This window comes from Nomascus leucogenys, chromosome 8, assembly GCF_006542625.1.
Source record: "Nomascus leucogenys isolate Asia chromosome 8, Asia_NLE_v1, whole genome shotgun sequence".
NCBI classification, from domain to species: domain Eukaryota; kingdom Metazoa; phylum Chordata; class Mammalia; order Primates; family Hylobatidae; genus Nomascus; species Nomascus leucogenys.
Window position 1 is genome coordinate 74,423,794 of NC_044388.1, and position 12,128 is coordinate 74,435,921.

Below are 12,128 nucleotides of genomic sequence, written 5' to 3' on the forward strand. Positions count from 1 at the left end.
CCTGGCATAGTGGCAGGCGCCTGTAACCCAGCTACTTGTGAAGCTGAGGCAGGAGAATTGCTTGAGCCTGGGAGGCAGTGGTTGTAGTAAGCCAAGATCATGCTGTGCCTCAAGGAAAAAAAAATCAATGTTTACTGATATTTGTTGAGGTCCTAGGACATCACCTCTGAGAATAGGAGAAATGAAGCAACAGTTGTGTCTAGATGTCAGAGGCATGGCTGGGCCTCCATCTCTGCCTAAGGGAGACATAAAAGAGTTCAGACTATTGCGCATGTTCCCCAGGGTCAGAAGTTCTAATTATGATGATAGAGGCTGGGTTGTAACTAGCAAGTGAAGGGTAGTAGAATATGCCATCTTTGGCATAAGAAGTATTTTGAGCTGAAGACAATTGAGAACAAAATAGATTAAAAAAACCCAAACACCTCTGCCCTCTCCCTATTTGCCTAAAAGCAGGATATGAAATTGTGAAGGTGTCCTCTTACTCCGGGAAGAACAAAAGTTAGTCACCAGAGACTTTAGACTCTTTTCAGCCTGGACATAGCACATGAGAAGTCTTATTTAAAAAAAAAAAAAAAAAAAGGGAAAGAAAGAGTTGCCTTCCCACAATTTACTGCACTAGAAACTCAAAGTCTATTTCCTCTTCCTTGTCACTTAAAAAATGTATTCTTTTGTTAAAATGCTGTATAAGCCCAAGTTCTAAATCCTCTTTTGAGTATTCATCTCAGTACTCCCCTGTTTGTGCAATGCACATGCTCTGTTTCTGTCTTGTCAATCTGTCTTTTTTAGTCTACTTGACAGGGCTGCAGATGGAGAACCTAAGATGAATAGAAAAAAAAGATTTTTCTCCCCAACAGAAGGATTATCCCCAGTCGTACTTGTTCTATATCCCTGTAGTCTGTAGTTCTATATCCCCTGTAGACCCAGACTTGGGGAATAGGACCCAGTGGGTAACCGAGGAACCCCACCTTTGTGCATGATCAGTGAAGATGTAATCTGGATATTCATAAGCTCTTCTCTACCTCTTGGCATCCCACAGTCCTGTGTTATCTAAGTGTGGTCTTCCCCAGAAAGGGGAGGCCTCCCTAACATTGTTAAAGCCTAGCATATGCTACTTAGAGGAAATTCTGAATCCATAAGCACTTAGATTGCTGAATAAGAAAGAATAATAACAAAATAAACAATTAAATAAACGTTTTAAAAAATGAATAAAATAAACCTGTGGAAACCACAAAGAAGGCCAGAATAAATATAAAATTGGAGATTAATTGGGGTGCAGGAAAGTTATGGAAAGAATATAAGTTCTGCTAGATAAATCATTAGCTATTTTAATAAAGAATACAGAAGAAAATGGGAACAAAAGAATATATACTGGAATAATTTTGAGAGTAATTTGAAGAATTAAATACAAGTAAATTTGAAAACCTTTAAAAAGAAACAAATGGCCTAACCCAAGAAGGGAAAGAAACTCTAAACAGACTAATAAATACAAAATGAAATTCAGCCACAGAGCTGCCAGGCATGGTGGCTCACACCTGTAATCCTGTCACTTCGGGAGGCTGAGATGGGAGGATCACTTGAGGCTAGGAGTTTGAGACTAGCCTGGGCAAGGCTTCCATCTCTAAAAGAAAAGAAATTAGCTGGACGTGGTGGCATGTGCCTTAGTCTCAGCTACTCAGGAGGCTGAGACAAGAAGATTGCTTGAGCCTAGGAGGGCAAGGCTGCAGTAAGCCATGGTCATGCCACTGAATTCCAGCCTAAGTGACAGAGCAAGACCTTGTCTCAAAAAAAAAAAAAAAAAAAAAAAAAAACTTACAGAGCTCCAACTAAATAATGTGGGGAACAAAAGAAGAAAGAAGATGATTTTATGGCTGATTTTTTTTTTTAAGGAAAAACAATTCACGTACCCTTGAAGATTAGATTAAGTTCTATACAATAGCCCAAAATGACAGTGGCTGAAACAAGTTTATTTCTCTCCCATTTAAAGCAAGTCAGATGTGGAAGTCTGGGAAGCCCAGAAAATCCAGGTCTTGTTTGTGTATGGAAACTCCAGAAAATCACAGATTCCTTCCAGCCACCCCTCAATTACCCCTGGGATCCAAGAGAGCCACTAAAGTTCCAGCCATCATACTCACAACCCAAGTTGTAGGATGGAAAAAAGGACACAAAAATAGGGTGAAGAGCATGTGTGCAACAGCTCTCTTTTACTCTAGTGTCCTAAAATCTATCATAAAACCTTTGGCTTGCCTTGCATTAGCCAGAATTTAGTCCATGGCCACACTTAAGTCAGAAAGATTAGCTTTTTTTCCAGGGTAGTTGGCTGAAAATCAGGAGTTCTCATATTAAAAAACAGAATGGACATTGAATAGATGACCAACAATCTCCTTCACACTCATACTATTTAAACTGTCCTAGTCAATGACCAAAAAAGAAAAGCCTACAAACTCATTAATATAAAAGCTTAACAAAGGTACTCCCCCCCACACACCATCCCCAAAAGGAAATTCTAATCTAATTAACAGTCTTAGCTTGGGCTGCTGAAACAAAATACCACAGCCTGAGTGACTTAAACAACGACAATTTATCTCTCACTGTTCTGAGGTCTGAGTTGATTCTTTGTGAAGGCCCTTTCCTAGTTTGCAGATGGCTACCTTCCTGCTATGTCTTCACATGGCAAAGAGAGAGCTAGCTCTCTGGTCTTTTCTTATAAGAGACCAGTCCCATCATGCCCATCATGAAGACTCCATCTGCTAGGATCTCAACTAAACCTAATTATCACCCAAAGAGCCCACCTCCAAAGACCATCACATTGAGAGTGAGAGTTTCTACATATGAATTGTGGGAAACACATTTACTTCAACTGTAACTATTGAAGCAAAAATGTTCCCCCACCATAGACATCCAGCACCACAGTAGTACATTTATTACAATTGAACTTACATTGACATGTCATTATCAACGAAAGTCTGTAATTTACATTAGGGTTTATTCTTGGTGTTGTGCTTTCTGTGAGTTTTGACAAATGTATAATGTCATGTATTCACCATTATAGTATCACAGAAGTTTCACTGCCCTAAAACTCCTCTGTGCTCTGCCTTTTCAACCCTTCCTGTCGCCCAATTTCTATCAACTGCTAATCTTTTGACTGTGTCCATAGTTACTGCCTTTTCTAGAGTGTCATAAAGTTGTGAGGCAGGAAACAGGAGTGAACTCTGGAGGCAGGGACTTTACTCCGGACCAGATTGAAGACTAGCTGAAACAGGGACGACGTTAAAGCACCTCTCCATAAGACACGCCCACCAGCGCCATGTCAGTTTTTCGTTGCCATGGCAACAACGGGACATTATCGACTTCTTTCCTGTGTACCTACTCCGAAGTTACCACTCTTTTTCTAGAAATTTCTGCGTAATCCCCCTTAATGTGCACGTAACTAAAAGCAGGTATATGACTGCAGAACTGCCCCTGAGCTGCTACTATGGGCACATTACTTATGGGTTAGCCCTGCTCAACAAGGAGCAGCACCTGTTCTGCTGCTGTACACTGCTGCTTCAATAAAAGTTGCTACCACCACCACTTCACCCTTGAATTCTTTCCTGGGCTAAGCCCTAATTTTTGGCTTGCTTGCCCTGCATCAGTTGGAATCATATAGTATGCAGTCTTTTCAGGTTGGCGTTTTAGTAACATACATTTAAGTTTCCTTCATATCTTTTCATGGCTCGATCATTTCTTTTCTTTTTCTTTTTTCTTTTCTTTTCTTTTTTTCTTTTTTTGAGACACAGGAGTCTTGCTCTGTTGCCCAGGCTGAAGTGCAGTGGCATTGGCTCACTGCAACCTCCATCTCCCAGGTTCAAGCGATTCTCATAGCTCAGCCTCCTGAGTAGCTGGGATTACAGGCTCACGCCACTATGCCCGGCTAATTGGGGTTTCCCCATGTTGACCAGGCTGGTCTCAAACTCCTGGCCTCAAGCAATCCACCCACTTCGGCCTCCCAAAGTGAATGCATTTCTTTTTAACTCTAAATAACATTCCATTATTCAGAAGTACCACAGTTATCCACTTACCTACTGAAAGACGTCTTGTTTCCAAGTTTTGGATAAATTATGAATAAAGCTGCTATAAACATCTATGTGCAGGTTTTTGTGTGGAGATAAGTTTTCAGCTCCTTTGGATAAATACTAAGGAGCGTTGATTGGTGGATCTTATGGTAAAAGTATGGTTACTTTTGTAAGAAACCACCAAACTGTCTTCCAAAGTGATTGCACATTTTGCATTCTCACCAGTAATGAACAAGTTACTATTGCTATATATCTTTGCAATCTTTGGTGCTGACAGTGTTCTAAATTTTGGTCATTCTACTAGGTATGTAGTGGTATCTACTTGTTGTTTTAATTTGCAATTCCCTAATGACATGATGTCAAGCATCTTTTCATACGCATACTTGCATCTGTGTATCTTCTTTGGTGAACAGATGTTCAGGTCATTGGCCTGCTTTAAATCAGGTTATTTTCTTACTGTTGAGTTTTAAGTATTCTTTGTATATTCTAAAAATATTGTTCTTCATCAAATCTGTCTTCTGCAAACATTATCTGCCAATGTGTGGCTTTTCTTCAACACTTCTTTGTAAATTTGCAAGTCCTTTGAGAAAAGAAATGTACCCAAACTATTAATTTGGCAATCTCATATCACAAGAGTACTCTAAATCTAAATAAATTACAGTTTTTCAAATTTTGAATTAATTGATCTTTGCTATTGTTAGCAAAGTCTTGTATTCTTTTTTTTTTTTTTTTAAATAGAGACAGGGGTCTTGCTACAGTACCCAGGCTGGTCTCGAACTCCTGGCCTAAAATGATCCTCCTGCCTTGGCCTTCCAAAGTACTGGGATTACAGGCATAAGCCACCATGCTCAGCCATCCGGTATTCTTTAGCAACTGTTTGGTAACTTAATCTTTCACTTTTTGAAAAAAAAAATGTTTTTTTCTCATAGTTTTCTAACAAAAGCTTCATAACTGAAATAATTTCTCTTTATCACCTCTTCTTATAAATATGGTTTTCTTTTTTTATATAAAAATTTAAGACATTTTATAACTGGCCAAAGTTACTAGCTTAGATACTATTAGATAGTCAACATTTTTTGTTGGATATTTGATTTTTATTTCAGGCAACTAATATCTATTCATTTTTGCACTGTTGGAAGAAAATTACTGATCAAATTCACTATGTATTTGCAGAAAATGGCTTTCAATATTGTCTACTTTATCATATTTTGTTTTCTTTCTTTCTTCCTTTTTAGATACAGGGTCTCAATATGTTGCCCAGGCTGGTCTTCAACTTCTGGGCTCAAGCAATCCTCCCACCTTAGCCTCCCAAAGTGCTGGGATTACAGGCTTGAGCCACCATGCCTCGCTTCTACACTTATTTTTAATTCTAAAATAATTTATAATAATAAATATTAACAATTAGATTTAATTACTGATAAATATTAAATGTTAAATAGGTTTTATTAAATAATTAAATAAAAATGAAAATAATCAGTATTTCAATTTAATTACTAATTATAATTCACAGTTATCCTTGTAACTCCTAATGTCTGTATAAAAGATTTTTATATTTTTTAGTTTTTAAAATTTTATTATTTATTTATTTCACACCAGGCCATCACTGTGATACATTTTTTAAAACACATTAAATTATCACCAGAAAAGTGCTGTGATGGAAAATATAAATTGAAATACCCTTTCTGGTTAGGAGAGTAATTTTGTTTTTCTGATAAAGAATAGAAGAGTCCTTCAGGTCCCTCCAAACTGTCATATTCTGGGCATCGGGTGTCCCCATCCTCACTCTAGTCCACAGGCAGTGTCCTCAGTCTTCAGCGCTCCTTCTCTTTCCCCTTTGTCTTGTGTCTCCTTGCATCTCTTTTCTCCAAGACCTAAACTCCCTGAGGACAGGACTATTTTTTACATCTTGATGTCACTTCTGAGCACTTGCTTTAATGTGTTGGACACTGGGTCCATTAAAGATTGTATGTGAAATTATAAAAGAAACGTTTTCACCTTTCTGTGGTACAGCTATAATTTCTGGTTTCATTTACCAACTGAGTGAAAGTGGACCAGTGACACCATCTGTCTGGGCCTTCCTTTCCTGAAATAAAATATTGGGGCAATAGTCCCTGGTTCTTGGAAGGTGTTCAGGCACAAAACGTTAGGCATGTAACACACTAAATGAGGTTTTCCCCGTTAATTTATATGATTGCAAAGGACGTTCATATACACGGTCTGCTAAAGAATTCTGGGGCCAATTAATCTCTGTGGCATGATGGGTAAGTCAATCCCTTCTCTGGGCGTCTTATTACTTCAGAAAAGGCATGAACTCAATTTTAGGGACCACACAAAAAAATGTATTCACTATTGTGTAGGACTTGGTTATTAGAGAGCTTTTGTTTCTTTTTTTAAATTTTTATTTTTGTGTATGTGAATTTAATGGAGAGCTTTTAAATAACCAGATATTTAAATAACCAGATAATACAGATGCCCGGCCTGCTCCAGACAAATTAGAAAAGTATGTAGGTGAGGAGGGACCAGCCAGAAGGCGGTATATTTCAGCTCTGGAGTGACACTGAACATACTTCTCTTCCCGGGATGTCACGAGGTGTCAATTTCTCTGGCCTTACCCAGGTCCATGCCCGCCCCCAGGGGCCCCAAGAATGACTTCAGCACCCCACCCCCCTCTCCAGATGTGGGTCCTGGGAGCGTTCAAGGCCCATCGGTCACGCAAGCCACCTCTTGGCGGCTGGACCAAACCTTGGGCTGCCGCCTGGATCTGCGGCTGGAAAGCGCCGTGACCACCGGTGTCCCCAGCTGGAGTAGGGCGGGCTGCGTGACTCGCGAGGACACCCTGAACCGCGGCTTCCTTTTTCATAGCCGCGGGACTCGCGGTCAGAAGGCCTACTCCAAGCCTCAGCGGATCCGCGAACTGGCCTCTTTAAGGCTGTGGTGAAATTTAAGATACCTTTTCCCTGCCATTGTTACTGACGTACTTCAGAAAACAGGTTAAAGTTCTGAAAGGACGTGGTCACGACTTTGTTTCTTACAGATTTGTGTCTCATGTTTTGTGCGTAAAAACCATTCGTCCTCATTTGCGATTCTCACATCCGTAATTCAGTTATACATGAGACTGAATTCAGTTATATCATAAAGGGTTCCGATGCGGGGGATGATTCGTTGGGTCTCAGCTTAAGGCCAGACGCAGCAGAGAGATCGGGAGTTGGAGGATGGGGGGCGGGGAGCGGGTAGGAGGCCGCCCGCCGCCAGACTCAGGGTCCAGCAGAGCAGCAAATGCTCCCCGGCTCCCAGCCAGGGCGCAGCTGCTGGCCTGGGGCCGCCCCTCACGCCGCAGGAGCCCCGCCCGCAGCGCCGGCCCTGCCCCTGGTCTGTGCGGGCGCCAGCGCCCTCTACAGCCTGCAGTTGCCCTGCGCGCCTCCCCGCGAGGCTTGTTTTCTAGCGCCTCTGATGGGCCGGCTCCCGCAGGCCTGGTGTGAGCCTGGGGTCCGTTCTCACAGCTGGATCTGAGGTCTGAATGCCGCGCCCTCAGGAGAGCCACAGATGGGTCTCCGCTGATGCTTCTCTCAATTTCCTCTAAGAGCGAGAGCTCCGGGAAAGGAGCCGATCGTGGTGGAAGACTACAGGTCTGAGTCCAATGGACGAAAAACGAGGTGAGTTAAGAGACCGCGGGAGTGGGGAAATGGGGAAGTGGGGGTGGGGACTGGGCAATGGGGGCGGGGCGAGAGGTCTGGGGCTGGCGGAGACAGGGCTTAAGAGAGAGCCACCCCTCCTAGCCTTGAAGCTGTACCTAGCTTCCGTTTGATATTTTAAAATGCAAAAGTACAAAAACTGAAGTAATGGAACTATGCGTACGCACCTCCTAGATTTTTAAAGGTTAACGTGTGTTTACTTCAGATATTCCTGAAATAAATGAAAATGACAAGTTAAAATGAAGGAAGAACTCGCTTGCGTCCCTCCTAGAGGTCAAACACTTCTGAGGATAGGTTGTATGCTCTCAGCGCCTGTTTTTATTAAAAGTATTAAGAAGTACTTTTCCAAATATTAGATGTAGTGTATGATATCATTTAAACGATTTTTTTCGTTTAAAATAGTATATCTTTTTAAAATAATTTTTTTTTTTTTTAGATTTTTTTTGAGACAGAGTCTCGCTGTGTTGCTCAGGCTGGAGTGCAGTGGCGCCATCTCCCCTCACTGCAACCTCTGCCTCCCAGGTTCAAGTGAATCTCCTGCCTCGGACTCCCAAGTAGCTGGGATTAAAAGCTTGAGCCACCACACCCTACCAATTTTTGTATTTTAGTAGAGATGGGGTTGTCCAGGCTGGTCTCGAAATCATGACCTCCACTAATCTGCCTACCTCGGCCTCCCAGAGTGCTGGGATTACAGGTGTAAGCCACTGTGCCTGGCCACTTTAATCATTTTTGTTTTTGCTTCTAGTCTAAGACATTCTGCACTAAAATTCTGCACTATTTTCTTGTAAAATTTTAAAAGATTTTCTCTGTGTCTTTGTTAGATGTAGAAACTTTTGTGTATGATATGGGGTATAGCTATAATTTTATTTTTATTCCATATGAAAGCCAGTTTCTCAGCCCAGGTAATTGAATAGACCATCCTTTCTCCACCAGCTCTTAAGGCTACTTCTACTCTATTGTGTGCGTGGTAGTTTCTAGGCTTTCTGTTTTGTTGTACTGATTTCTTCACCTATTTTTGCATCAAGGCTCTCCCCTTGGGGAAATAAAACAATCCTGCCAACGAAAGACCCCTCTGGATCCTCAAACACGCCATCAGCATGGAAGGCAGCTATGGCATAGTGAGAGATAAATAGGATTCAGGTAGTGCTGTCCTTACATCGCAATCATTCAGGTAGTTAGCATGAGCATCAATCAGTACAGATATCCAGAGCTGATGGTCTTATTTGTATGAATGCCCAGTGCATATGGGATTGGAGGGCAGGGCTTGGAGTGGGGTGAGGGGAGGATCCAGAAGGGGGCTAGTCTTCAGGTCTTCCCTGGAGAGTATGTAATCTCTTATCACTAAGTGTTGATTTTTGTTTTGTTTGTACCTTCTTTAGATATTGAAGTATTTGCTAAGGCTTAACATGTAATATATTTAAATCTTCATATGAATACGTTTATCTGATAATTTTGGTGACACATAAACTATGAAAGAAACAGAAAGATGGACCATGAGAAAGGGTCAAGGGTGGCCTTGGTTAGGGATGGCAGCTTTTACAACTATGAGCTAAGATAAAATTTAGAAGGTTTTCTTTTTATTTTAATTAATCATACCACTATTTTTCTCCTTTAATTTCTATATATAATGAGTTGATTGTAGTATTTTTATTGTGCTTAACTATTTTAAGATAATAGTTGTCTCTCCTCATTTTAACAAATAATATATTTAATGAAAAATCAACTTTATTGAGGAATAATTTATACACAGTAAAATACACCTGTATTAATTATACAATTTGATGAGTTTTATATACCCAAACAGTTACTACTGTAATCAAGTTACAGAACACTTCCGTCAACCTAGACAGTTCTCATTTGTAGTATCACCTGTGCCGCCTCTTCCATCCTCTTGGCCCCAAGCAGCCACTGATGTGCTTTCCATAATTACAGCTTAGTTTTCCTATTCCTAAAATTTCATATGACTGGAGTTTATATCATATGTATTTTTTATTTTCCTTCACATTTTTGAGATTCATCTCTTTTGTGTATATATCAGTTTATTCCCTTTTATTGCTTTATAATATTCCAAGATAAAGATATATTGCAATTTTTTTTTTTTTTGAGACGGAGTTTCCATCTTGTTCCCCAGGCTGAAGTGCAATGGCATGGTCTTGGCTCACTGCAACCTCCGCCTCTTCGGTTCAAGCGATTCTCTTGCCTCAGCCTTCCGAGTAGCTGGGATTACAGGCGCGCGTGACCATGCCCAGCTAATTTTTGTATTTTTAGTAGAGACAGGGTTTCACCATGTTGGACAGGCTGGTCTCAAACTCCTGATCTCAGGTGATCCGTACATCTTGGCCTCCCAAAGTTCTGGGATTACAGGCGTGAACCACTGCGTCCGGCTGATATATTACAATTTATTTACCCATTCACCTGTTGATGGACACGTGTGTTGTTTCCAGTTTATAGCATTGTGAAACAAAGCCAGTATGAACATTTGTACATAAGTCATAGTGTGGACATGTGTTCATTTATCTGGGAGAAATGACCCAGAAATACTGCTGGGCTGTATAAGTGTTCAATTTTATGTTAGAAACAGCCAAACTTTTTTCAAAGTAGTTGTAACATTGTCCTCTTACATCCACGATATATGAGAGTAGTTTCCTCCACACCCTTGCTCACACACTGGGGATTGTCAGTCCTTTCAACATTAGCTATTCTGTTGAATGTGAAGTATCTCATTGTGATTTTGACTTGCATTTCTCTAGTAACTAATGATGTTTAAAATCTTTTCATGTACATACTGGCCATTCGTATGTTTTCTTTTGTGAAATGTCTGTTGAAAACTTTTACTCTTTGTTTTGGCTTGTCATCTTACTAAGTTATAAGGTTCCTTATATTTTCGAGTCCTTTGTCAGATACATGTATTATAAATATTTTCTCTCAGCCTGTGATTTTTCTTTTTCTTTTCTTTTCATTTATTTATTTATTTGGAAGAGTCTCACTTTGTCACCCAGGCTGGAGTGCAGTGGCTCCATCTCGGCTCACTGCAACCTGTACCTCCCGGGTTCAAGTGATTCTCATGCCTCAGCCTCCTGCTTTTCATTTTATAATGTTTTTTGATGAGCAAATTTTCACTTTTGATGAAATTTATCATTTTGTTATTTATGTTTCATAAACTATAAACCTGTTGTTTTGTTTTAAAGAAATCTTTGCTAATCCTAGGGTATTGACGATTTTCTCCTATTTTTTAAAGAAGTTTTATAATGTTAGCTTTTACATTTAAGTCTATGGTCTATTTTGAGTTAATTTTTGCATAAAGTTTGAGGTAAGGCTCCTGCTCCTCTCCCCCACACCAGGATATCTACTTGTTCAAGAAACATTTAGGCCGGGTGTGGTGGCTCACGCTTGTAATCCCAGCACTTTGGGAGGCCGAGGCGGGCAGATCACGAGGTCAGGAGATCGAGACCATGGTGAAACCCCGTCTCTACTAAAAAATACAAAAAAAAAATTAGCCAGACGTGGTGGCAGGCGCCTGTAGTCCCAGCTACTCAGAGAGGCTGGGGCAGGAGAATGGCGTGAACCCGGGAGGTGGAGCTTGCAGTGAGCTGAGATTGCACCACTGCACTCCAGCCTGGGCGACAGAGCGAGACTCCGTCTCAAAAAAAACAAAAGAAACATTTATTGAAAAGACGATTTTTTTACTTATTAAATAGCCTTGACACCTTTGTCAAAACCAGTTGTCCATAGATATGTGAATCTATTTCTGGGTTCTCTATTTTGTTTCACTGATCTTTGTGTCTAACCTTATACTAATTCATTCTGAAATACTTTCCAGATTACTATAGCATTTTAATAAAATTTTGAAATTGAATAGTTTAAGCCCTTGGACTTTTTTCCTTTTATCAACTTGGAGAGGATTGATTCATATGTGTTTCATTTTTTCATTTTTCAAAATGTTTCAAATTGACATAATTATATGTATATATGGGGTGCATAGTGATGTTTTTTAAAAAAAAATTATGTATTTATTTATTTTTGAGATGGAGCCTTGCTCTGTTACCCAGGCTGGAGTGCAGTGGCACGATCTCAGCTCACTGCAACCTCTGCCTCCTGGGTTCAAGCAATTCTCTTGCCCCAGCCTCCTGAGTAGCTGGGATTACAGGCACATGCCACCACGCCTGGCTGATTTTTGTATTTTTAGTAGAGATGGGATTTCACCATGTTGGCCAGACTGGTCTCTAACTCATAACCTCAAGTGATCTGCCTACCTTGGCTTCAAGTTAAAATGACAATTTAACTTGTCATTTTCATTTATTTCAGGAACATCTGAAGTAAACACAGTCACACGTTAACCTTTAAAAATCTAACAGGTGCGTACGCATAGTTCCATTACTTCAGT